Here is a 25132-nt window from a genome sequence, read left to right as displayed (position 1 = left end):
AAAATGTTAGCAATTGGTAAACCTGAAAAAGAAGTATAAAGAAGCTTTATACCCCTTTTAACTTACAGCTATTCTGTAAGTTTAAAATTATACCAAAATAAATAATTTTATTAAGTTTTTTTAGGGGGGGTGTTTGTTTGTTTACAGATGAGAGTCTCACTCTGTTGCTAAGGCTCAAGTGCAGTGGTGCGACCACCACAGCTCACTGCAGCCTCAACCTCCTGAATTCAAGAGATCCACCCACCTCAGCCTCCCAAGTAGCTGGGACTACAAGGCAAGCACCACTACACCCAGCTGATTTTTTATTTGTTGTAGAGATGTGGTTTCTGCTATGCTGCACAGGCTAGAAACTAAACGCTTTTTAAAAAAAATATTCTGGCTGCTCAGTGAAGGCCTGTTTAAACAAACAAACAAACAAAAAGAATCTATAGGGCTGCTCAGTGAAGGAAAGCCTGTTGAAAAAGAAAAAAAACAAAAAGAATCTATAGGTCCAACTGGGAAGATGTTAATATGAGGCATGCAAAGATCGACAGTAACTTTGACTAGGCAGCAGCACTAAGTGTTGACAAGTGAGTACACATTCTTTACAAGTGCACACAAAATATGCACTAAAATCATATTCTAAGTCCCAAAACACACTTCATCAGATATTTCAAAAATTAAAATTATTCAAAATATGTTTCCAAGGGCTGGGTGTGATGGCTCATGCCTATAATCTCAGTACTTTGAGAGGCTGCCAAGGTGGGAGGGTCACTTGAGGCCAGAAATTTTTTGTTGTTTTTAATTTTTTTTTAAGTATGTTTCTAGATCATAAGAGAATTAAATTAGAAGCCAATAAGAAAAGTCTCAAATACTTGTATATTTAAACATCACACTAATAACCCATGGGTCAAAAAGGTAATCCCAAGTGAACTGAATAAAAATGAAAATATAACATCTCAACGTTGTAGGACACAGTGAAAGAAATGCTTAGAGCATTTCTATTAGAAAATAAGAAAAGTCTCAAATTAATAATTAAAGCATCCATCTTAAAATACTAGAAAAAGAAGGCAAGTAGAAGGAAATAAATCAATAAAGTTGATAAACTTTTAGCCAGAACAAGAAAAGGAAAGAGAGAAGACACAAATTACCAACCAATTCAGGGAAAATTAGGAGATATATCACTACTGACCCCAAAGAAATATTACTATTATAATAATCTTATGCACATAAATTCGGTAACTTAGAGGAAGGAATAGTTCGAATAGTCCTATATCCACTAAATATACTGAATTCATAGTTAAAAGCTTTCAAAAACAGAAAAGAAAACCCCAGCCCAGTTGGCTATACTGGCAAACGCTACCAAACATTTAAGGAAGACATAACACCACTTTTTCACAATAGTTTCCCCAAAAGAGAATTGAACGGTACACTTCCAAATTCATTTTACGAAGCTAGAATTACTCTGATACCAAAATCAAGTACAATATGAAATAAGAAAGCTACAAAGCAACATCCCTCATCAACATAAAAGCTAAGATCTTTGAAAAAATATTAAACTAGTATGTAAAAGGAATAGTACATTGCAACCAAGAAAGCTTTGTTCCAAGAATACAAGTCTGGTTTAACAATCAAAATCAATGTAATTAACCACATTAACAGAATAAGATAAAAAACTCAGAAAAGGCATTCGACAAAACTCAACATCCATTCATGATAAAAACTCTCAGTCAATCAGTGATAGAAAAGAACTTACTCAACTTGATAAAGCATATTGTCTTAGTCAGCTAGGGTTGCTATAACAAAAGACCACAGACTGGGTGGCTTAACCACCATATATTTATTTCTCATAATTCTGGAAGTTGGTGAGGGATCTCTTCCCGGCTTGCAGATGGGCCACCTTCTCCTGTATCTTCATACGGTCAGGAGAGTGGAGGCTCTGAAGGGCACTAATCGCATCATAGAGAATCCACCCTCATGACCTCACCTACACTAATTATTTCCCAAAGGCCCCCACCTCCTAATACTATAACATTGCAGGTGATGGCTTCAATATATACATTTTTGAGGGATACAAACATTCAGTCCATAATAGGTACATACAAAAAACCTACAGTTTAACAACATATTTAATGGTAAAAGATCAAATAGTGTCTCTAAAAGTCAGGTTTTAAGCAAAGATACCTAACCCACCACATTCACATTCAAGGTCAATCTGGAAGTCCTAGTAAGTACAATAAGGCTGGAAAAAAAAATAAAAGGCATTCAGATTGTAAAACATTCATTCCAAGACACAATGACCATTTATGTAGAAAATCCCACGGAATCTATTAAAAAAAATTTTCAAAAAAAGCAATAAAATTTCTATGCACTACCAATGAACAGTTAGAAACCAAAAACTATTTTAAACAGTCCTATTTGTAATAACTCAAAAAAACAAAATGCTTAGGTATAAATCTAATATAATCAGGATCCCTATGTTGATATACTATAAAATGTATGTGAAAGAAACAGAAGGTCTAAATAAGTGGGGAGATATACTGTGCTGATAAATCAGAAACCTCAAAACAGTGAAAACGTCAATTCTCCAAATTGATCTTTAGACTCAAAATAATTCCAAAGAAAATTCCAACAGGGTGATCTTGTGGAAGCAGAGAGACTAGAATGATAGTTACCAGTGTCTAAGAAGTGTAGGGGAGGGGAGAAGATAAAGAGAAGTCAGTTGATAGGTTCAAACACACAGTTAGAAAGAATAAGTTCTCATGTTTGACAGCACAGTAGGGTGACTACAATTAATGACAATGTCTCGTGTATTCTAAAATAGCTAGACGGGAAAACTAGAAATCTTCCCAACACATAGAAACAATAAATGTTCAAGGTGATGGATACCTCAAATATTTAAACTTGATTACATATTCTCTACATATAATATCACATGTACCCCATAAATATGTACAAAAAGAATGTATCCACAAAATAATTCTAACAAGATTATTTGTAGATATAGACAGGGTGATTCTAAAATTTACATGAAAAAGTAAAGAAATTAGAATAGTCAAAACCATTTTTAAAAAGAAAAAAAAGTTGGAAAACACCCTACCAAATTTAAATTTACGTTTGCTAATATGTAAGAAATATTTAAAAGCTGTAGTAGTAGGATGACTGGTCAAGCCCTGGGTGTGGGACAGAGTGTGTGTGTGTGTGTGTGTGTGTGTGTGTGTGTGTGTGTGTGTGGTGCGTCCCCAAGGGCAGGAAGGTGGCAAAGGGAGGTGAATCCGAGTGGGTGGAGGGAAGGGAAAGGCGGGAGGAGAAAAAGGTGGGAGGACGACCAGGTAGGAGGGTGGTGGCTCAGTCAGGACCCAGTGGGGCAGCGAAATGAGGCGGGTGACCCTGTTCCTGAACGGCAGCCCCAAGAACGGAAAGGTGGTTGCTATATATGGAACTTTATCTGATTTGCTTTCTGTGGCTAGCAGTAAACTCGGCATAAAAGACGCCAGTGTGTATAATGAGAAAGGTGGACTGATTGATGATATTGCTTTGATCAGGGATGATGATGTTTTATTTGTGTGAGAAGAAGAGCCATTTATTGATCTTCAGACAGATTCTAAGCCTCCAGAAGGATTGTTAGGATTCCACACAGACTAGCTAACATTAAATGTAGGAGGGCGGTACTTTACAACTACATGGAGCACTTTAGTGAATAAAGAACCTGACAGTATGCTGGCCCACATGCTTAAGGACAGAGGTGTCTGGGGAAATAAGCAAGATCATAGAGGAGCTTTCTTAATTGACCGAAGTCCTGAGTACTTTGAACCCATTTTGAACTACCTGCATCATGGACAGCTCATTGTAAATGATGGCATTAATTTATTGGGTGTGTTAGAAGAAGCAAGATTTTTTGGTATTGACTCATTGATTGAACACCTAGAAGTGGCAATAAAGAATTCTCAACCACCGGAGGATCATTCACCAATATCCCGAAAGGAATTTGTCCAATTTCTGCTAGCAACTCCAACCAAGTCAGAACTGCGATGCCAGAGTTTGAACTTCAGTGGTTCTGATCTTTCTCGTTGGGACCTTCGATACATTAACCTCAAAATGGTCAATTTATGCTGCTGCAGTCTTGCACATGCAAATCTTTGCTGTGCAAATCTTGAATGAGCTGATCTCTCCGGATCAGTGCTTGACTGTGCAAATCTCCAGGAAGTCAAGATGCTCTGTTCTAATGAAGAGGGAACATCTCTGAAACTGTAATTTTGAGGATCCTTCTGGTCTTAAAGCCAATTTAGAAGGTGCTAATCTGATAGGTGTGGATATGGAAGGAAGTCAGATGACAGGAATTAACCTGAGAGCAGCTACCTCAGGAACTGATTTAGAGAACTGTGATCTGTCTGGGTGTGATCATCTCCAAGAAGCCAACTTGAGAGGGTCCAACGTGAAGGAAGCTATATTTGAAGAGATGCTGACACCACTATACATGTCACAAAATGTCAGACGAGAATTTCAGGGGCTGAAGGAAGATGTACAAGATGAAAACGCTTTCCTTATCACTTTTCTTTCTCCACCCACTCAGTTGTCTAGAAGTAACACTGCAAGGAAATTTTTAAAAAACATTTAGAGGATTAGGCTTGTTTCTTAGTGGTGCGTAAGGGAAAAAATTGACTTTTTTTCCATATTCTGATTTTTAACAGAAAAGCACTCATTAATAGGTGTAGGGAAACTAGATATTGCTGCCTTCTGAACGGGGTAGGGGGGTTTACGTGGTTTTATGACCAGGAATAGTATTTATTATATTTGCTTTTAAATAGGCATGATGTGGAAATACCATCTTGGTTTAAGATGCATTTGAGCATTTTAATTTATGGAAAGCACTATATATGCAATTTTATTTATTGAATACCTAGAAGCAGTATGGATATTTAAATTGTTAAAACTTTATGAAAACTTTGAAAAGTTCAGGTTTATAAATAGCTTTAGTGATGCCTCCCCTCTTTAAATACCTGCCACACTATATGAATATGGTGAGATCAGACTCCCTAAGACTCCTTTCAGGTTCATTTTTATAATGTTTACTTTTTAGAACAAAACAGTGGCTAAATTAAAGTAATATCCACTTCTTACTGATTGAGACAGAGTGGACAGACAGACATCATTGTACATCACTGTCATTCCAAAGGTACAGTGGAACTCTGGATGGAGGAAGAACTTACCTATCACTACAACACTATCTATAAATGAGCATTTCTCAAAATTTCATTCTAGGCAAGTTCCACTCAACACCAGACCAAGCAATTCCATTCATACTATTAGCCTAGTTTTCCCATACAATCGGCACAAGCATAGGAATATACTTCAAAACCAAAAAACCAAGGTACATCATTAATATTCATTTAATTCAAATACCAAATAATTTACCAAATACCAAACAAATAAAAAAATTTGTGCAACCAAAGTACTAAAAAATAAAATGATTTAAATCCAAAGGATTTCCAAGGGTCCCATTAATCTCTTTTGAAAGTAGAAATTTGTCAGCCTACGCTTAAGAAAAAAAAATTTAAAAAAAGAGAGAAAAAGAAAATACCTATTATCAAGGGCAAACAACTTCAGGGCAAAGAAATAGCTCATTGTACTCCCTCACAGTTCTCAGTATAGAACTGTGGCCAAAGGCCAGATTGCATGCAGAAGGAAAGGAAAGGGAAGAGGGAAGGGAAGGGAAAAGGGAGGGAGGGAAAAGGGAGGGAGGAGGGAGGATGAAGGGAAGATGGAGGGAGGGGGTGAGAGGGAGGAAGGGAAAGAAGGAGGCAGGGAGGGAGGAAAAAAGAGGAGTGAAAGAAAAGAAAGAAAATAATTTCTAGTCACTAGTGGTTAACAGGGATCTGGTCTGATTTTGCCCCATTAGATATGTGCCTCTGAGCCAGGAAACCAGTTCATGATTTGCAATAAAAGAAACATTCCAATAATCCAAGACATGCCCAGATTTTGAGGATTTAGATTCTAAACTACCTTGTCTTCCCCAATCTTGTACACTACACCGTACTCTCATTCTCCTCCACTGATAACTAAGCTCCATCTCCACTGACATCTCTGCCTAGTCTCTTAATCCAATGCACAGCCTGCTTATGTCAGTTCCTAGTTTACCAGCTTCCTCTCCTCATTCCCAGACTCAAGAATTCTACAGACGGCTGCTACTCAATTCCAACCTTAGAACCATACTTCTTGTACTTTGTCTAAACAGCAGCCCAACAACTCCCTCAACCCATGCAGGTCTTAAAGGCAGACCCCAGAAAGCAGCTCTTTTACTGATATTTATTGCTTAGAGTTGAAATATCACCTTGGAATAGAAAGGTTATTTTTTAATAAAAGAAAATTACCCCTATTGCAGAAGACATTAGCGTGTCCGGAATTGGTTCCTTCCGGTGGGTTCTTGGTCTTGCTGACTTCAAGCATGAAGTCATGGACCCTCAGCAGTGAGTGTTACAATTCTCAAAGATGGTGTGTCCAGAGTTTGTTCCTTCAGATGTTCAGATGTGTCCAGAGTTTTTTCCTTCTAGTGGGTTCGTGGTCTCGCTGACTTCAGGAATGAAGCCGCAGACCTTCGCAGTGACTGTCTCTTAAAGGTGGCGCATCCGGAGTTGTTTCTTCTTTCCGGTGGGTTCGTGGTCTCCCTGACATCGGGAGTGAAGCCGCAGACCTTGCAGACCTTCGCAGTGAGTGTTACAGCTCTTTATAAAGGTAATGCAGACCCAAAGAGTGAGCAGCAGCAAGATTTATTGTGAAGAGCCAAAGAACAAAGCATCCACATCGTGGAGGTGGAACCTAGCGGGTTGCCACTGCAGGCTCGGGTATCCAGCTTCTATTCCCTTATTTGGCCCCACCCACATCCTGCTGATTGGTCCGTTTTACAGAGTGCTGATTGGTCCATTTTACAGAGTGCTAACTGGTGCGTTTACAAACCTTTAGCTAGACACAAGCCCTGATTGTTGCATTTACAATCCTTTAGCTAGACGGAAAAGTTCTCCAAGTCCCCAACCCAACCCAGAAAGTCCAGCTGATTTCACCTCCCATTAGGATAAAAGGACATGTGGTCACCTTCGCTGTTAAGTACCCAGAAAAAGAACACAGATAGTAGATTAAATGGAAAAAATCTACAAGACTGTGAATGTTGTTTCTTATTTGTAAAGACAGGAGCATGACAAAGGCAATGGGAATGTTAAGTGCCCTTGTGTTAAAACAGTGACCAAAATTAGTCATAACAAAATGAAGTTCAACTAAGGATTCTTAAATGGATCTAAACAGATTCAGTACCATGACTAACATTAGTGGAAAAACTTTTAAAGAGACACCTATTAAAGAACAGTTAGTGACTAAACACTTTTTCATCAAATAAACTACTTTTTCTCTCTTCTTCCCTTATCTAAACATAGGCACTCCTGAAAAATATCTCTTCCTTTATTTAACAGCCTTAACTAGAAATAGCCTAGAAAAAAGAATTAAGCAAGTATTTATTTCTCATAATATGCTATACTTTGAGAGAGGACATTAATTATCCATGACCAACATTGGTTTCCGGTTTCCTCAAAACACACACACACACACACACACACACACACACACACACACACACACACAGAGAGAGAGAGAGACAGAGAGACAGAGACAGAGATTGCTGATAATCTGCCTGTACTCTTGTGGCTGCCCCAATGACAAGAGTTATAAAAACAGCTCCCTTTGTAACAGTGCCATCTGTAGTTACTGAATGATTTGGGGCTCCATGACCCACAAAATAAAAGTACTCATGCCTTTGGCATGATGAGCTAACAAAGCCTACCCCTAAGACGAGACGAAATGCAGCGGAAAACAGCAGGGAATATACTGGGAACTGAGATCCAAAAGTTCTTAACTAGATTCCAATCACCAGCTTTCAGGAATTATCAGATCTCCTGAAATGGTCAAAAAAAATTTGTGTGAATACATTTCGCTGGGGAGAATATTCATACCTTAAATACAGGAATTTGCACACATTTTTTCTAAAGCATCAGATCACATTTTAGGCTTTGTGGGTCACATGCTCTCTGCTGCAACTACTCAGCTCTACCACTGCAATTCAAAGGGAGCCACAGGGAATAGTAAATTAATGGATGTGTCTATGTTCCAATAAAACTTTTATTTACAAAAACAGGGTGGTGGCTGGATTTGCCCTAAGGCCATGGTTTGCCAACCCCAACACACTCTTAGTCATTTGCTTGCATAAACCAAGGATTCTAACGTCCAAGTCTAATTCCTGAGTAATTTTAATATCCATTTGAATACCTCAAAAACAAATTCAATCTTCCTTGGCCTACTCAATTCTGATGACTTGTTACAAGATATTTCAGCAGTGCCAACTATGGCTAATTCTGCCACTACCATGAATGGTCATAATATGTTTCTAAAATCCTGAACTCTCAATATTTACTGATTTAACAAATATTTATCACCAAATATGTTTCAGGATCTAGATATTCCACTTACTGGCCACACAACCTCCTATCTTGCAGTTTTTGAATTTTTAAATTTTCAATATCCTAAACTTTAACCACTCTCTCAGCAGAATCCTGAGTGTCCTTTTGTTGAATCTACAATGAAGTGCTTTTATTCCAAAATAACCTCCCCCTGTTCTCCCCTGCAGTCACTGTAGTCCATCCAAATACCTAGGCTCCTGAATAAGACTCAAGAATAGGATATGAACATGCAGAATGATTGTTTCTACAAATTTACATTTCGTAGCCCATAATACTTCCATAATTCTTCCAGTAATGTTTCTCTTACAACCATCAAAAGCTATTCTACGTCTTTACAATTCTACTGAAGGCCCTATCCCAGTATCTCCCAATACAAAACTAGGAAATGACTCTGCTAATAGATGGTGGCATTATTCATTTCCTATCTCAGGGTACCACTTATAAATATAGCTGCATATGAGCTCATTCTTATCCCTTCCATTTCCAGTGCAAAAGTACTCCGGCCGGGTGCGGTGGCTCACACCTGTAATCCCAGCACTTTGGGAGGCCGAGGCAGGTGGATCATTTGAGGTCAGGAGTTCGAGACCAGCCTGATCAACATGATGAAACCCTGTCTCTAATAAAAATCCAAAAATTAGCCAGGTATGGTGGTGGGCGCCTGTAATCCCAGCTACTTGGGAGGCTGAAGCAGGAGAATCGCTCGAACCCAGGAGGCAGAGGTTGCAGTGAGCAGAGATCGCGCCACTGCGCGACAGAGTGAGACTCCATCTCAAAAAAAAAAAAGTATTTTCTCCTCCTACCCAAAAGCTAACTCCTGCTCTTTGTTTGATCACAATCCCTAACAATTCCTCAAGGACTTTCATCATTCCTTAATATGTTTGGTTTTTATAGAACTGCATTAGTTTTCCATTGCTCTGTAACAAATTACTAAAAACCTAGCGACTGAGTACACCTCTGATTTATTACCTAACAGCTGCGTAGGTCAGAAGCCTGGCACAATGTAGCTAGATTCTCTGCTCAGGATCTCACAGACTGAAATCAGGATGTTAGTAGGACTGTACTATTTTCTAGAGGTTCTGGGAAAGAATCTGCTTCCAAGTTTATTCTGGTTGCTGGCAGAATACAAGTTCCTTGTGGTTGTAGAACTGTGATCTCTATTTGCTTGCTGCCTGTCAGCTGGGGCTACTCTTAGCTTTCTAGACACTATGTGCAATCTCCACTAGAAGCAACATGAGAAAGATTCTCCTTTGCTGACCTTGAAGACAGAGGGATCTACGTGGCAAGGAATGCACTAGGAATGCTGACGTGGTAGAGTGCAGTCTTACTGACATCCTGATTTCAGTCTGTGAGACCCTCAGCAGAGAAATGTAGCCACATTGTGCCAGACTTCTGACCTAAACAGCTGTTAGGTAATAAATTGGGGGTGTACTAAGTCCCTGGTTTTTGGTAATTTGTTATAGAGCAACAGAAAATTAATGCGATTCTGTAAAAAACAAACATATTGAGTAATGATAAAAGCCATGCCCACAAATCTTTGCAGAACAACCTGTTTTTTATCTATAGCTGTTGTTTAACTGGTTAAGGAGCAATACTCTTAAGCTTCCTAGACATCACCTGGTTTGGCTAAGAAGATCTATGAGGCGCACCCTTAATTTCTTGGAAGAGTCCAATGTGACTGAATACTCTCACCTTTTGATCTTTCTGAAGTTATTATACAGCCACATCTCTGGCTTTCTCCACACCATGTTTTCAGAAGTTATTGCTGTATGTTAGCATCCTTTGTCATCTCGATAGGCTAAAAATTAACTAAATCATCTAGTCTTGGTTCCCTTTTAACAAAACTTCCTTTGGTTTTCTCATATTTCACTATAAGAAGCAAGAAGAAACCAGGCAGCAACTTCAACATTTTGCTTAGAAATCTCCTTGCCTATATATTCAAATTCATCACTCACAAGTTCTGATTTCATCTTCAAAACCAGCAGCAGAGAATCTGGCCGGGCGCGGTGGCTCAAGCCTGTAATCCCAGCACTTTGGGAGGCCGAGACGGGCGGATCACGAGGTCAGGAGTTCGAGACCATCCTGGCTAACACGGTGAAACCCCGTCTCTACTAAAAAATACAAAAAACTAGCCGGGCGAGGTGGTGGGCGCCTGTAGTCCCGGCTACTCGGGAGGCTGAGGCAGGAGAATGGCGTAAAAAAAACCCGGGAGGCGGAGCTTGCAGTGAGCTGAGATCCGGCCACTGCACTCCACCCTGGGCGACATAGCGAGACTCCGTCTCAAAAAAAAAAAAAAAAAAAAAAAACCAGCAGCAGAGAATCTCCCTGACATCAAGTCCCTCTTACACTTAGAATACCTTTTGCCAGGAAGAGCCCAACTGCTTTTAAGTGCTCACCTGATGAGGCTGGATCCACTGAAGGCAATCTTCCTTTCTTAAAGTCCATTGTGTCTATAATGTAACCATAGGAGTGACTAGCCCATTATACTTATAGTTCACAACTACATTCAAGGAGAAGTGCCAGGACTCTTAGGAGCCATCTTAGAATTCATACTACAACAAGAGCTTTGGGTGTAGCAATTCTGAAACTACTTTCCATGTACTGTAACACTGAACAAATGAGTAAATATAATTATGATGTTAAAAGCCACGCTCTTCACTGTTGGAGAAGTGAATTACGAATATGGAACGGGAAAAGGCTAGAAAGTTGTATTAGAATTAGATGTATCCAAATGAACTCATAATTTTTTACATATTTTAACTTTTAGATTGGTTTATCTCCCTCCTAGCTTTGTATTTTGAGGCTAGAAGCAATGGCACCCAACAGCAATGAATATATCCAGAGTACCAAATCTTAATTTCTAAATTGACTTCCCTGTTGAATGAAGCCACGGATCACTAGAAAAATAGGTAGGATCAAGTCAGGGAAAATATAAGATGACCCTGGAACATCTTGCTGTGCCAAAATGTAAGAAAGTACTCCAAAAATGATGGAGACACGTCAAAAGGGTAGAAGCCAATGTTAAGAAGTTTCTATTAGATAAAAGCTTCGGTAAATATTTAGAATATGGAAAGAAATAAAATGTACTTCAAATCATTCAATTTTTTAGTTATATCTATTATTAAAACCTTGTTAACAGTTTTCTTTTACTTAAGAAAACAAAAATAAACCCAAAACAGTTATTTTAATAAAAATTAAATATTTTAAGTTCTTAAGAAAAAGTATTCACCAGTAAAAAGACATGACTAATATATTTCATCTCCAAATAATAAGTGCCATTTTTTTGGAATGGCTGGGTATCAGAATGACTACATGTACTATTCAAAAATAAATAAAACATTTGAAAACTCTTCTAACTTCCATGACTAAGGTCTGCTAATGGAGATATCTCCCACTAAAATGTCCAAGCATTCTAAGGTATCCTGAACCTGCCTTCTCCACCTTAGTTATGTAATTTAAAAATAAATGGCAGAGAATTGCTTTCATGTTGAAAAGAAAAAGCGTTGAAGACAATCCTGGAGAAAGGCACTTAACAATATCAGCTCTAGATGAATTGATAAAAGAAAGCTTATGGGGGACTTCAAGATGGCTAACTAGAAGCACCAGACACTCACCTCCTCTATAAAGAAAAGCTTAATGAGTAGATAATCACACTTCAAATACAGCATCAAAGAGAGAATGCTGGAATTCAGCCGAGAAATGAGAGGCACTGAAGAAGAAGAAAGCAAGGCACACAGCCCAGCCAGAACCAGCTGGGAGTCCTATGGGGCTCCTCAGTGTGGGGAAAAGGTGAATAAAAGATCCCCAGCATCCAGATTCTCCCTGTAGATAACCTGCAATCCTAGCCATAGCACAGCCCCTTAACCCTGACAAGTTGAGACTGGTATAAACAAGCTTCTAAAGAGGAAGCTCACAATAGGTTCCACACACACGTGGAAACCCAAGCACCTGCAGCATGGCACGAATTTGAGAGCCCAGCCCCCACCAGTCTGCTTTCTGTTCTGGGGCCAAACAGTACCTGCATCTCAACATCCCTGGAGGCCCAATGACATCCCCTCATATCCACTGGGAGGGTTGTAGCACATGACCCCAGTTAGACCCAGCACAGCAGCAATATCCCCAGCACTCTAGATCACACAGCATCCAGTACACTGAAGAAAGGACAACGGAGAGCTCTGTGGATGCTGCCTCTAGGACAAAGGGAGCCAAAGTGCACACTCCCTAGAGCTCAAACCCACCTGCCTCAGGTCATTGCCACTGAGAGTAACCTTGCCCACCCAACGCCCCCAGCAGCAAGGCCCCAGCACACTAGCACATGCCCTGAGGGCAGGCTCTCCCTGCCTGCTGCTGCAGCCAGGGACCAGAGCCTAAGAATCACCTGCTTGGGGCAGGTACCACAGACAGCAACCCTGCTACCCACAACAGTAGGACTGTGGCACATGTGCCTTGAGGACAGGCTCACCCCAGCCAATGCAGCCAATGCCACAGGGAATAGGGGAAGTGGAGACAAAGCATGTGCTCTGCAGAGATTGAGATGTATCTGCCTGAGATGGCTGCCACTGGCATCAATCTCCCTCACCACCACTGTCATGGCACCTTCCCCTTAGCAGAGCTGTTCATGTCCACGTGCCCTGAGGATAGGCTCTCCCTGCCTACTACTGCTGCTGCAACCACCACCCAAGGACACTACCCAGGACATGGGGATCACCCAGCCCTGCCCAACACAGCCTGCATCTGTGCACAACATCAGAGGCCTTAAGGATAGTCTCACAAGGCCTGGCACCAGCAACCCCAGTGCTCTCTATCACACTGCTCAGGGTCCTGTGGATTCCCCTGCACCATCAGTCACCTCAGGCACACGCACATAAAGAGACCAAACAGCCCCAGAATGCCTGCCGCACCCCAGCACGCCATCTGAAGGCCTAGGAATTGCCCCCATCCCACCTACCACAGCCTATACCCATTTGGAACAACAGGGGGACCTGATGACAGCCCCAAAATGCCTGACACTGTCACCCCCTGAGTGCCCTACCACACCACCCTAGACCTGACAATGTCACCCCAACCAAGTGCCCTACCACACCATCCTACCACATAGCCTAGGGATTGCTATGCCCCACTGGTCACTCCAAGCAGGAGTGTGTACTACCAGACAGCCTAACAACAGACCCAGAAAACCTATTGTCAGTGCCTAAGCATGCCGTCTAAAGGCCTGGGGGATCACCCTGCCCAGTCTACCACTGCTTGTATCTATCTACACCTTCTAGGGGCCGGAGGACAAGGTTGCTCAGCCTGCCACCACCACCAAACCTGGCACCCACCCATGTGCACCACCTGGGAGTCTGAAGACCAGGCTGCCCAGTCTGTCGCAGCCACCACTAACATCAGTCTGTGCTACCTGGAAGCCCAGGTGTTGCCCTGCCACTTATACTGCCATCACCAACACCATGCACAATGCTCGGGGGCCCAAGGACTGGCCCACCCACTCAACTCACCACTGCCGCTACTGGCACCTGAAAAAGCCACCTGGAGGCCCAAATGTCAGCCTGTCTGAACCTACTAACACCAGTGCCCATGTATTGTGTGCAAGGGCCCAAGAACAGGGACATTCAGCCCACCATTGCCACCACTGGGGCCAGAAGACTGGCCCGCCTAGCATTGCTAAGCCTAATAAATCCTCACCACAGCCTCCACTAACAAATTCACCTAAGCCTCTGAGGAAAACACAGACACCACTGACAGGGTTTAAAGCCAGAGAAGTCATATGGAGACTACACTACTACAAACATCCAGAATCAATGCTGAAGTGCCCTATCCAACCAACACCATAGATACATCTACAGGAAAAAGTATTCCTCTATGAAAGCCAATCCAAAAAACTGGAAGAAGTAACTGTTACACGAGTTGCACAGATAACAATATAAGAACACAAGAAACATGAAAAAGCAAGGAAAAGTGACACCTCCAAGGGAACACAATAATTCTCCATTACCAGATTCCTATGAAAAGAAAATATGAAATGTCTGAAAAACAATTCGAAATCGTAACCTAAAAGAAGCTCAGTGATATACAAGAGAACACAGATAAACAATGCAAAGAAACCAGAAAAAACAATTTGGGATATGAATGAGAATTCACAAAAGATAAATAAATTATAAAAATAAACAAAATCTTAGAAGAATTCAATAAATGAAATAAAAAATACAATTGAAAGCTTCAATAAGAGACTAGATCAAGCACAAGAAAGAATTTCAGAACTTGAAGACAGGTCTTTCCAAACAGCCCAATTAGACAAAAAAAAAAGGAAAGAACAAAAAAGAATAAAGAAAGCCTATATAATGTATGGGACACCATAAAGCAACCAAATATTTGAATTTTGGATGTTCCAGGAGGTGAAGAGATCAATGGCATAGAAAACCTATTTAATACAATAATCGTTGAAAACTTCTCAAGTCTAACAGGAGACTTAGACATCCAGATACAAGAAGGTAGGAGATTCCATATAGATACAACCCAAAAAGGTCTTTTTAGTGGCACATTATAGTCAGATTGTCAAAAGTCAAAGAGAAAATTCTAATAATAGCACAAAAAAAAAAAAAAAAAAAGTCTAGTCACATATAAGACCACACCCATCAGACTTAACAGTGGATTCCTCAGCACAAGCCTTATAGGCCAGAAAAGAATGAAATGATATTGTCAAAGAGCTGAAAGGAAAAAAAAAAAAAATGCCACCCAATACTAGTATACTCAGCAGTTATAATGAAGGAGAAATAAAGTCTTTCTCAGGCAAACAAAAGCAGGGAATTCATCACCACTAGGCCAGGCCTACAAGAAATGTTCAAAAGAGTCCTACACCTGGAGGCAAAAGAATGACAACTATGGGCTGGGTGCGGTGGCTCACGCCTATAATCCCAGCACTTTGGGAGGCCGAGGCAGGCAGAACACGAGATCAGGAGTTCAAGACCAGCCTGGCCAAAATGGTGAAACTCTGTCCCTACTAAAAATACAAAAATTAGCCAGGTGTGGTGGCAGGCGCCAGTAATCCCAGTTACTTGGGAGGCTGAGGCAGAAGAATCACTTGAACCTGGGAGGCGGAGGTTGCGGTGAGCCAAAATCGCACCACTGCACTCCAGCCTGAGTGACAGAGCGAGACTCTGTCTCAAAAATAAAATGAAATAAAATAAATAACAACTATGAAAATACATGAAAATATAAAAACCACTAAAACGGCAAACACACAAAAAGACTCAAATGTTGCCACCACAGAAAACCACCAAACCACAATCATAAACAATGAAAAAGAAAGAAATAAAGGATCTATAAAAGAACCAAAAAACAATTAATAAGATGATAAGAAAAAGTCCTCACATATCAATAATAACCTTAAATGTAAACAGATTAAAGTTTTTACTAAAAGATACAAACTGGCTTAGTGAATTGAAAAAAAAAAAACCCATAAGCCAACTGTATGCTGCCTCAAGAAACTCAACTTAACCAAGAAAGAGCAGGAGAAACTATACTTCTATCAGATAAAACAGACTTTACATCAAAAACTGTAAAAAGAGACAAAGAAGGCCAATAACTAATGATAAAAAGATTATTTCAGCAAAAGGGTATAATAATTCTAAGTATGTACGCATCCAACACCAGAACACCCAGATACATAAAGCAAGTATCAGATCTAAAAGGAGAAACACATTTCAATATAATAATAGTTGGGTACTTCAACACCCAACTATTAGCACTAGAATGATCATCTAGACAGAAAATCAACAAGGAAACACTGGATTTAAACTAACTTTAGATTGGGTACAGTGGCTCAAGCCTGTAATTAATCTCAGCATTTTGGGTGGCCAAGGCAGGAGTATCACTTGAACCCAGGAATCTGAGACCAGCCTGGGCATTATAGCAAGATCCTTCTCTACTAAAAACAAAAAACGAAAAAAAATTAGGCCAGGCACAGTGACTCATGCCTGTAATCCCAGCACTTTGGGAGGCTGAGGCTGGCAGATCATTTGAGTTCAGGAGTTTGGATCAGCCTGGCCAACATGCTGAAACCCTGACTCTACTAAAAATACAAAAATTAGCCAGGTAAGTGGCACATGCCTGTAAGCCCAGCTACTTATGAGGCAGAGGTGGGAGAATCACTTGAACCCCAGAGGCAGTGGTTGCAATGAGCCAAGATCACACCACTGCACTCAGTCTGGGTGAGAGTGAGACCCTGTCTCAAAAAAAAAAAAAAAAAAAAAATTAGCTGGACATAGTGGTATGTGCCTGTGGTCCCAGCTACTTAGGAGGCTGAGGTGGCAGGCCTGCTTAAGCCCAGAAGGTTGAGGTTGCAGTGAGCAGTGATAGCACCACTGCACTGCAGCCCGGGCAAGAGAGTAAGACCCTGTTTTTGTAATTAATTAAACAAACTGCACATTAGATAAAATGCACCTAACAAACATTTGCACAACATTTCATCCAATAGTGGTAGAACACACATTCTTCTCATCAGTACATGGAACATCTTCCAGGAGAGATCAAATGTTAGGACACAAAACAAGTCTCAACAAATGTTTGAAAACTGAAATTATATCAAGTATCTTTTCTGACCACAGTAGAATAAAACTAGAAATCAGCAACAAGAGGAACTTTGGAAACTGTAAAAATACACAGAAATTAAACAACTTGCTCCTGAATGACTACTGGATCTATGAAGAAATTATGAAGGAAATAAAAAAATTTCTTGAAACAAATGAAAATAAGAATACAAAATACCAAAACCTGTGGGACACAGCAAAAACAGTGCTAAAAGGTAAGATTATAGAAATAAATGCCTACATCAAAAAGGGAGAGACTTTAACAAACTAATCATCTACCTCAGGGAACTAGACAAGCAAAAACAAACCAAACCTAAAATCAGTGGAAGGAAAGACAATAATGATCAGAGAAGAATTAAATGAAATAGAGATTTTTTTTTAAAAACGCAAAAGATCAATGAAATGAAAAGTTGGGTTTTTTTGTTTTTTGTTTTGTTTTGTTTTGTTTGTTTGTTTGTTTGTTTTGAGATGCAGTCTCACTCTGTCACCCAGGCTGGAGTGCAGTGGTGCAATCCTGGCTCACTGCAACCCCCACCTCCCTGGTTCAAGCGATTCTCCTGCCTCAGCCTCCTGAGTAGCTGGGATTACAGGCACACGTCAAGGCGCCCAGGTAATTTTTGTATGTTTAGTAGAGATGAGCTTTCACCATGTTGGTCAGGCTCATCTGAACTCATGACCTCGTGACCTGCCTGCCTTCGCCTCCCAAAGTGCTGGGATTACAGGCGTGAGCTTAAAAAATTCATCTTATCTTTAAAAAGATACAGAAAATTTATAAACTGTTAGCTAAACTAACCAAGAAAAAAGAGAGAAGACCCAAATAAACAAAATCAGAAAAGAAAAAGGAGATGTTACAACTGACATGACAGAAATGTAAAAGATCCTCAGAGACAATTATGAACAACTATATACTAGCAAACTGGTAAACCTAGAGGATATGGATAAATTCCTGGCCACATACAATCTACCAACATTGAACCAGAAATAAATAGAAAAAGACCAATAATGAGTAACAAGATTGAAAAAAGTCCCCCAACAACAACAAAAAAACAGGCCCGGGACTGGGTGGCTTCACTGCCAAATTTTAACAAACTCACAAAGAACTAATACCAATTCTTCTCAAACTATTCCAAAGAATAATCAGAGGAGGGAATTTTTCCTAATTCATTCTATGTGGCATTATCCTGACACTAAAACCAGATATGGAGACAACAAAAGAAGAAAACTACAAGCCGATATCCCTGATGAACATAGACGTAAAAAATGCTTAACAAAATGCTAGCAAACTAAATCAAACAGCACATCAGAAAGATAATGTACCATGGTCAAGTGGGATTTTTTTCCCAGGGAGGCAAGAATGGTTCAGCATATGAAAATCAATAAACATGCTATGTCATATCAACAAAAAAAGCACTTGATAGAATTCAATATCCATTCATTATAAAAACTCTCAACAAACTAGGCACAGAAGGCACACATCTCCACATAATAAAGGCCGTAAATGACAAACCCATAGCTAACGTTATACTGGGGAAAAGCTCAAAGTCTTTCCTCTAAAAACTGGAACTAGACAAGGATGTCCACTTTTACCATTCCTATTCACCACAGTACTGGAAGACTTAGCAATCAGACAAGAGAAAAAATAAATGCATCCAAATTGAAAATAAAAGGAAGTCAAATTGTCCCTCTTTGCATATGGCATTATCTTATATTTAGAAAAACCTAAAGACTTTACCAAAATACTCTTTGATATGATAAACAAATTCAGTCAAGCTGCAAGATATAAAATCATACAAAATCAGTAGCACTTCTATACACCAACAACATATTAGTTGAAAAATCAAGGAATCAATCCCATTTACAATAGCCACAAAAATCTTAAAATACCTAGAAATAAACTTTGCCAAGGAGGTGAAAAACCTCTACAAGAAAAACTAATAGGCCAGACACAGTAGCTTACGCCTGTAATCCCAACACTTTGGGAGGCCAAGGTGGGTGGATCACTTGAAGTCAGGAGTTCGAGACCAGCCTGGCCAACGTGGTGAAACCTCGTCTCTACTAAAAATATGAAAAGGGGCCAGGCATGGTGGCGTGCGCCTGTAATCCCAGCTACTTGGGAGGCTGAGGCAGGAGAATTGCTTGAACCCTGGAGGTGAGGTTGCAGTGGGCCGAGATGGTACCAAAGAACTCCAGCCTGGGCGACAGCAAGACTCTGTATTAAATAACAATAATAATAATAATAATGAAATTTTTTTTAAAAAACTATAAAAGAAACTGAAGAGGACATAAACAAATGGAAAGACATCTCATGCGCAGGGGTTGGAAGGATACTGTTAAAATGACCATACTACTCAAAGTAATCTACAGATTTCAATACAATCTCTATCAAAATACCAATGACATTTTTCACAGAAAAAGAAAAAATAATGCTAAAATTCATATGGATCCAAAAAGCAGCCTGATAGCCAAAGTAATCCTAAGCAAAAAGAACAAAGGTGAAGGCATTGCACTACCTGACCTCAAAATATACTACAGAACCCAAAACAGCCTGGTACTGGTATAAAAACAGACACACAGACCATTGAGAACCCAGAAATAAATCCATACATTTACAGTGAACTCATTTTCTACAAAGGTGCCAAAAACATATATTGGAGAAACAATACCCTCTTCAATAAATGGAGCTAGGAAAACTAATTTCCTTGCAGAAAAAAAACTAGATCCTTATCTCTCACCATATACAAAAATCAACTCAAAATGGATTAAAGACTTAAACATAAGACTCCAAACTACAAAACGACTTGAAGAAAACACAGGGGAAACACTCTATGACACTGGTCTTGACAAAGACTTTATGGTGAAGACTCCCCAAAAGCACAGGCAACAGAACAGAAATAGGCCAATAGAACTGCATTAAACTACAAGTTTCTGCACAGCAAAGGAAACAATCGACAAAGAGACAACCCATAGAATGGGAGAATATATTGCAAACTATTCATCAAATATGGGATTGATATCCAGAATATATAAGAATATCTAGTGACAGCCAAAAAAATACAATCCTATTAAAAAGTGGGCAAAAGATATGAATAAACATTTCTCAAAGAAGCCATACAAATGTCCCACAGGTATATGAAAAAAATGCTCAACATCACTAATCATTAGGGAAATGCAAATCAAAACTACAATACACTATTACTCCAGTAAGAATAGCAATTATCAAAAAGATAAAAAATAACAGATTCTGTCAAGGATGGGAGGAAAAGGAAGTCTTATCCACTGTTGGAGGGAATGTAAATTAGTACAGCCAATATTAAAAACGACCATAAGATTCAAAAACTCCACTACTGGATATTTATCCAAAGGAAGGGAAATCAGTATATCAAAGGGATACCTGCACCTCCATGTTTATTACAGCACTATTCACAATAGCAAAGATATGGAGTCAACCTAAGTGTCCATCAACAGATGAACAGATAAAAGAAAATGTGAAGGGGGAGAGAGAGAGAGAAGAGAGAGAGAGAGAGAGAGAGAGATGCACATGCACACAATGGGACACTATTCAGCCACAAAAAATGAATAAAATCATGTCATTTGGAGCAACATGGATGGAATTGGAGGTCATTAAGTGACATAAACCAGATACAGAAACACAAACATCACATGTTATCACTCATATGTAAAAGGTTTACAAAAAAAACTCCTGGATGTAAAGACTAGAATGATAGTTACCAGAGGCAGAGAAGGGTGTGTGTGATGAAGAGAGGTTAAGGGGTATAAAAATACAGTTACATAGAAAAAAAAATGTTCTAAACTTTGATAGCCAAATAGGGTGACTATAATTAAGAACAATATATTGTCTATTTAAAAATAGCTGTAAGAAAGGACTTGAAATGTTCCCAACACATAGAAATGATAAATGCTCAAGCTTATGGATGTCCTATATAACCTGACTTGATCATTACATATTCTATGCACATAACAAAATATTACATGTATGCCATAAATGAGTGCAAATATTATATATCAACAAAATAAATAAAAACCCTCCAACTTGAGGGGGACAAAAAGAAGCTTAATAATGAAGTTTTAAGGTTATTACCATGAGCATTCATTTATTAATAACCTACTAAAACATTTTTTAGTTTAACTCAATACTGATTTGTTATAGAACTTTGTTATATAAGAATATTACATTGGCTTAATAGTCACACATTTGTGGGTTCTAGGCCTAAGAACCCCATATGAATCTCAGGCAAAGGGTATGCCTAAGAATTTAAAGAGCAAAGGAAAATTCTGGCTGATGATAAATGAATTTTAGATGACATTATAACTACAGTTTTTAAAGTATATTTTATTTGCATGGTTTAAAGGTTGGAATAACTGCCTATCCTTTTCCTACTTTGCTAACCACCTAAACCAGAAGAACTAATGTCCCATTTTCCCAGACAAAATAACCAATAAATCCTACCAACTCCATCCAGACCAGTGATCTTCATATTTTAAAGAAGCAACAGAACTTGATTTGTAAAGGATTTCTTGTGGCAAATTCTAATACATAAAACAGACAAAACTGGAACTTCTCTGACTGAAAGAGAAGGTCCCCTATCCCTCACTCCCATACACCCCCCCACTGCAGCCCGAGAGACTTGCACATAATCCCAAAACTGTAAAACATGCAAAATGTGACTCCAAGCAATAATTGACACAAACATTATGGGGTGATCAGAAAATGTTTTTTAGATACATAAAGAAAAAAAGACATACAGAAATTGAAATATGAATAGTGATTATATTTGAGTAATAAAATTATGAATGATTCTTTGAAATTTTTCAATACATTCTATAGTACAAAATGAATTACTGTTAGATATCCATTAAACATTATTTATAAAAGGTAAAATGAAAAACCTTTAGCCAGACTAACTAGGAAAAAAGGAGAAGACCCAAATGAATAAAAACCGATAAAAAAGGAAACAAGATAGCAGATACTGCAGAAATTCAAAGGTTAATTAGAGGCTACTACAAGCAACTATACGCCAATAAATTGCAAAACCTAGAAGAAATGGAGATAGATATATATCATATATATCCAGACATATATAACTGACCAAGATTGAACCATGAAGAAATCCAAAACCTGAACACACAATAACAAGTAATGAGATCTAAGCTGTAATAAAAAGTCTCCCAACCAAGAAAAGCCCAGGATCTGATGACTTCATCGCCAAATATTACCAAACATTTAAAGAATACTACTCCTACTCAAATTATTCCAAAAAATAGAGGAGAAATGAATACCTCCAAACTCATTATACAAGGCAAGTACTACCTTGCTTGATACTAAAACCAGACATCACATCAAAAAAAAAAAAAAACACACACACACACACTTCAGCCTGGGTAACAGAGCAAGACTCTGACGAAGGGAGGGAGGGAGGAAGAAAGAAAAGGGAAAAAAAAAGAAAAGAAAATTACAGGCCAATATCCCTATAAACAATGATGTAAAAGTCCTCAACAAAATACTAGCAAACCGAATTCAGCAATTCATTAAAAAGATCATCATCACCAAGTAGGATTTATCCCAGGAATGCCAGGATGGTTCAACATATGCAAATCAATCAATGTGATACACCATATCAACAGAATCAAGGGCAAAAACCATATAATCATTTCAATTGATGCTGAAAAATCATTTGATAAAATTCAACATCCCTTCATAATAAAAACCCTTAAAAAAATGGGTACAGAAGAAACATAACTCAACACAATAAAAGCCATATATGACAGACCCACAGCTAATATACTGAATGTGGGAAAACTGAAAGCCTTTGCTCTAAGATTCAGAACAAGACAAGGATGCTCATTTTTTTTGCCACTGTTATTCAACACAGTACTAGAAGTTCTAGCAAGAACAATCAGACAAGAGAAAAATATAAAGGGCATCCAAACTGTAAAGGAAGAAGTCAAATTATTCTTGTTTGCAGAGTATATAATCTTATATTTGGAAAAACCTAAACACTCCACAAAAAAAATGATTAGAACTGATAAGCTCAGTGAGGTTGTAATATACAAAAATCAGTAGCGTTTCTATATGCAAATAGCAAACAATCTTAAAAAGAAATCAAGAAAGTAACTCATTTATAACTGCTACAAAAGAAATACCTAGAAATAAATTTAACCAATAAAGTAAAAGATTTTGGCCAGGTGTGGTGGCTCACACCTGTAATACCAGCACTTTGGGAGGCCGAGGCAGGCAGATCACAAGGTCAGGAGTTCGAGGCCAGCCTGGCCAACATGGTGAAACCCCATCTCTACTAAAAATACAAAAAATAATTAGCCGGGCATGGTGGCACATGCCTGTAATCCCAGCTACTCAGGAGGCTGAGGCAGGAGAATTGCTTGAACCTGGGAGGCTGAGGTTGCAGTGAGCCAAGATCACACCACTGCACTCCAGCCTGGGCAACAGAATGAGACTCCATCTCAAAAGAAAAAAAAAAAAAAAGTGAAAGATTTCTACAATGAAAACTATAAAACACTGATGAAAAAAAAACTGAAAAGGACACCAAAAAGATGAAAAGATATTCCATGTTCTTGGATAGGAAGAATCAATATTGTTAAAACGTTCATACTACCTAAAGCAAACTACAGATTCAATGCAATTGTTAACAAAGTATCAACGGCCAGGTGCAGTGGCTCACGTCTGTAATCCCAGCACTTCGGGAGGCTGAGGTGGGTGGATCACCTGAGGTCAGGAGTTCGAGACCAGCCTGGTCAATATGGAGAAACCCCCATCTCTACTAAAAATACAAAAATTAGCTGAGTGTGGTGGTGCATGCCTGTAATCCCAGCTACTTGGAAGGCTGAAGCATGAAAACGGCTTGAACCCAGGAGGCAGAAGTTGCACTGAGCCAAGATGACGCCGCTGCACTCCAACTTGGGTGACAGGGAGAGACTGTCTCAAAAAAGAAAAAAATCAACAATTCTTCTATTTCTTCAACATTTCTATTTCTTCACAGAAATAGAAAGAACTATACTAAATTTTATATGGAATGACAAAAGATCCAGAATAGCCAACGCTATCCTAAGCAAAATGGAGAAAACTGGAAGAATCACATTACCTGACTTCAAATTATACTACAGAGCTATAGTAACCATAACAGCATGATACTGACATAAAAACAGACACATAGACCAATGAAACAGAATAGAGAACTCAGAAATAAATCCATACATCCACGGTGAACTCATTTTCAACAAGGGTGCCGAGAGCATACATTGGGGAAACAACAGTTCTTCAATAAATGGTGTTGGGAAAACTGGTATCGATACGCAGAAGAATGAAACCAGACCCCTATCTTTTGGAATATACAAAAATCAAATCAAAATGGATTAAAGACTTAGGTCTAAGACCTAAAACTATGAAACTACTAAAAGAAAACATTGGGGAAACTCTCTAAGACATTGGTCTGGGCAAAGATTTTTTGAGTGATACCCTACAAGCACAGACAACCAAAGCAAAAATAGACAAATGGGATCATATCAAGTTAAAAAGCTTTTGCACAGCAAAGGAAACAATGAACAAAGTAAAGAGACAACCCACTGAACGGGAGAAAATATTTGCAAACTACTCATTTGACAAGGGATTAATAACCAGAATATATAAGGAGCTCAAACAACTCTATAGAAAAAGAAATCTAAAAATCCAGTTTTTAAAAGGGCAATATATTTGAGTAGACATTTCTCAAAAGAAGACATACGAATGGCAAACAGGTATATGAAAAGGTGCTCAACATCATAGATCATCAGAGAAATGCAAATCAAAACTACAATAAGGCCGGGCACAGTGGCTCATGCCTGTAATCGCAGCACTCTGGGAGGCCAAGGCGGGGGGATCATATGAGGTCAGGAGTTCGAAGCCAGCCTGGCCAACATGGTGAAACCCTGTCTCTACTAAAAATACAAAAAGTAATTAGCCAGGCATGGTGGTGGGCACCTGTAATCCTGGAAACTCAGGGGGCTGAGGCAGGAGAATCACTTGAACCCAGGAGGCAGAGGTTCCAAACTCACACC

General features: G+C 39.1%; 1 protein-coding gene and 1 pseudogene across 5 annotated transcripts in view; one reads left to right on the top strand and one right to left on the bottom strand.

Annotated features, from left to right (window-relative positions):
* The window catches only part of WDR70 (WD repeat domain 70), a 389981-nt gene that overhangs the window by 254257 nt on the left and 110592 nt on the right, over window positions 1-25132 (bottom strand). The gene's annotated exons all lie outside the window — the stretch shown is intronic.
* LOC702636 (BTB/POZ domain-containing protein KCTD9 pseudogene) lies at window positions 3234-4597 on the top strand (annotated as a pseudogene).

Source organism: Macaca mulatta, chromosome 6 (assembly GCF_049350105.2).
Source record: "Macaca mulatta isolate MMU2019108-1 chromosome 6, T2T-MMU8v2.0, whole genome shotgun sequence".
Lineage (NCBI taxonomy): Eukaryota > Metazoa > Chordata > Mammalia > Primates > Cercopithecidae > Macaca > Macaca mulatta.
Note: the sequence above shows the minus strand (reverse complement) of the source record. Positions and strands in the feature narration are given on the sequence as shown.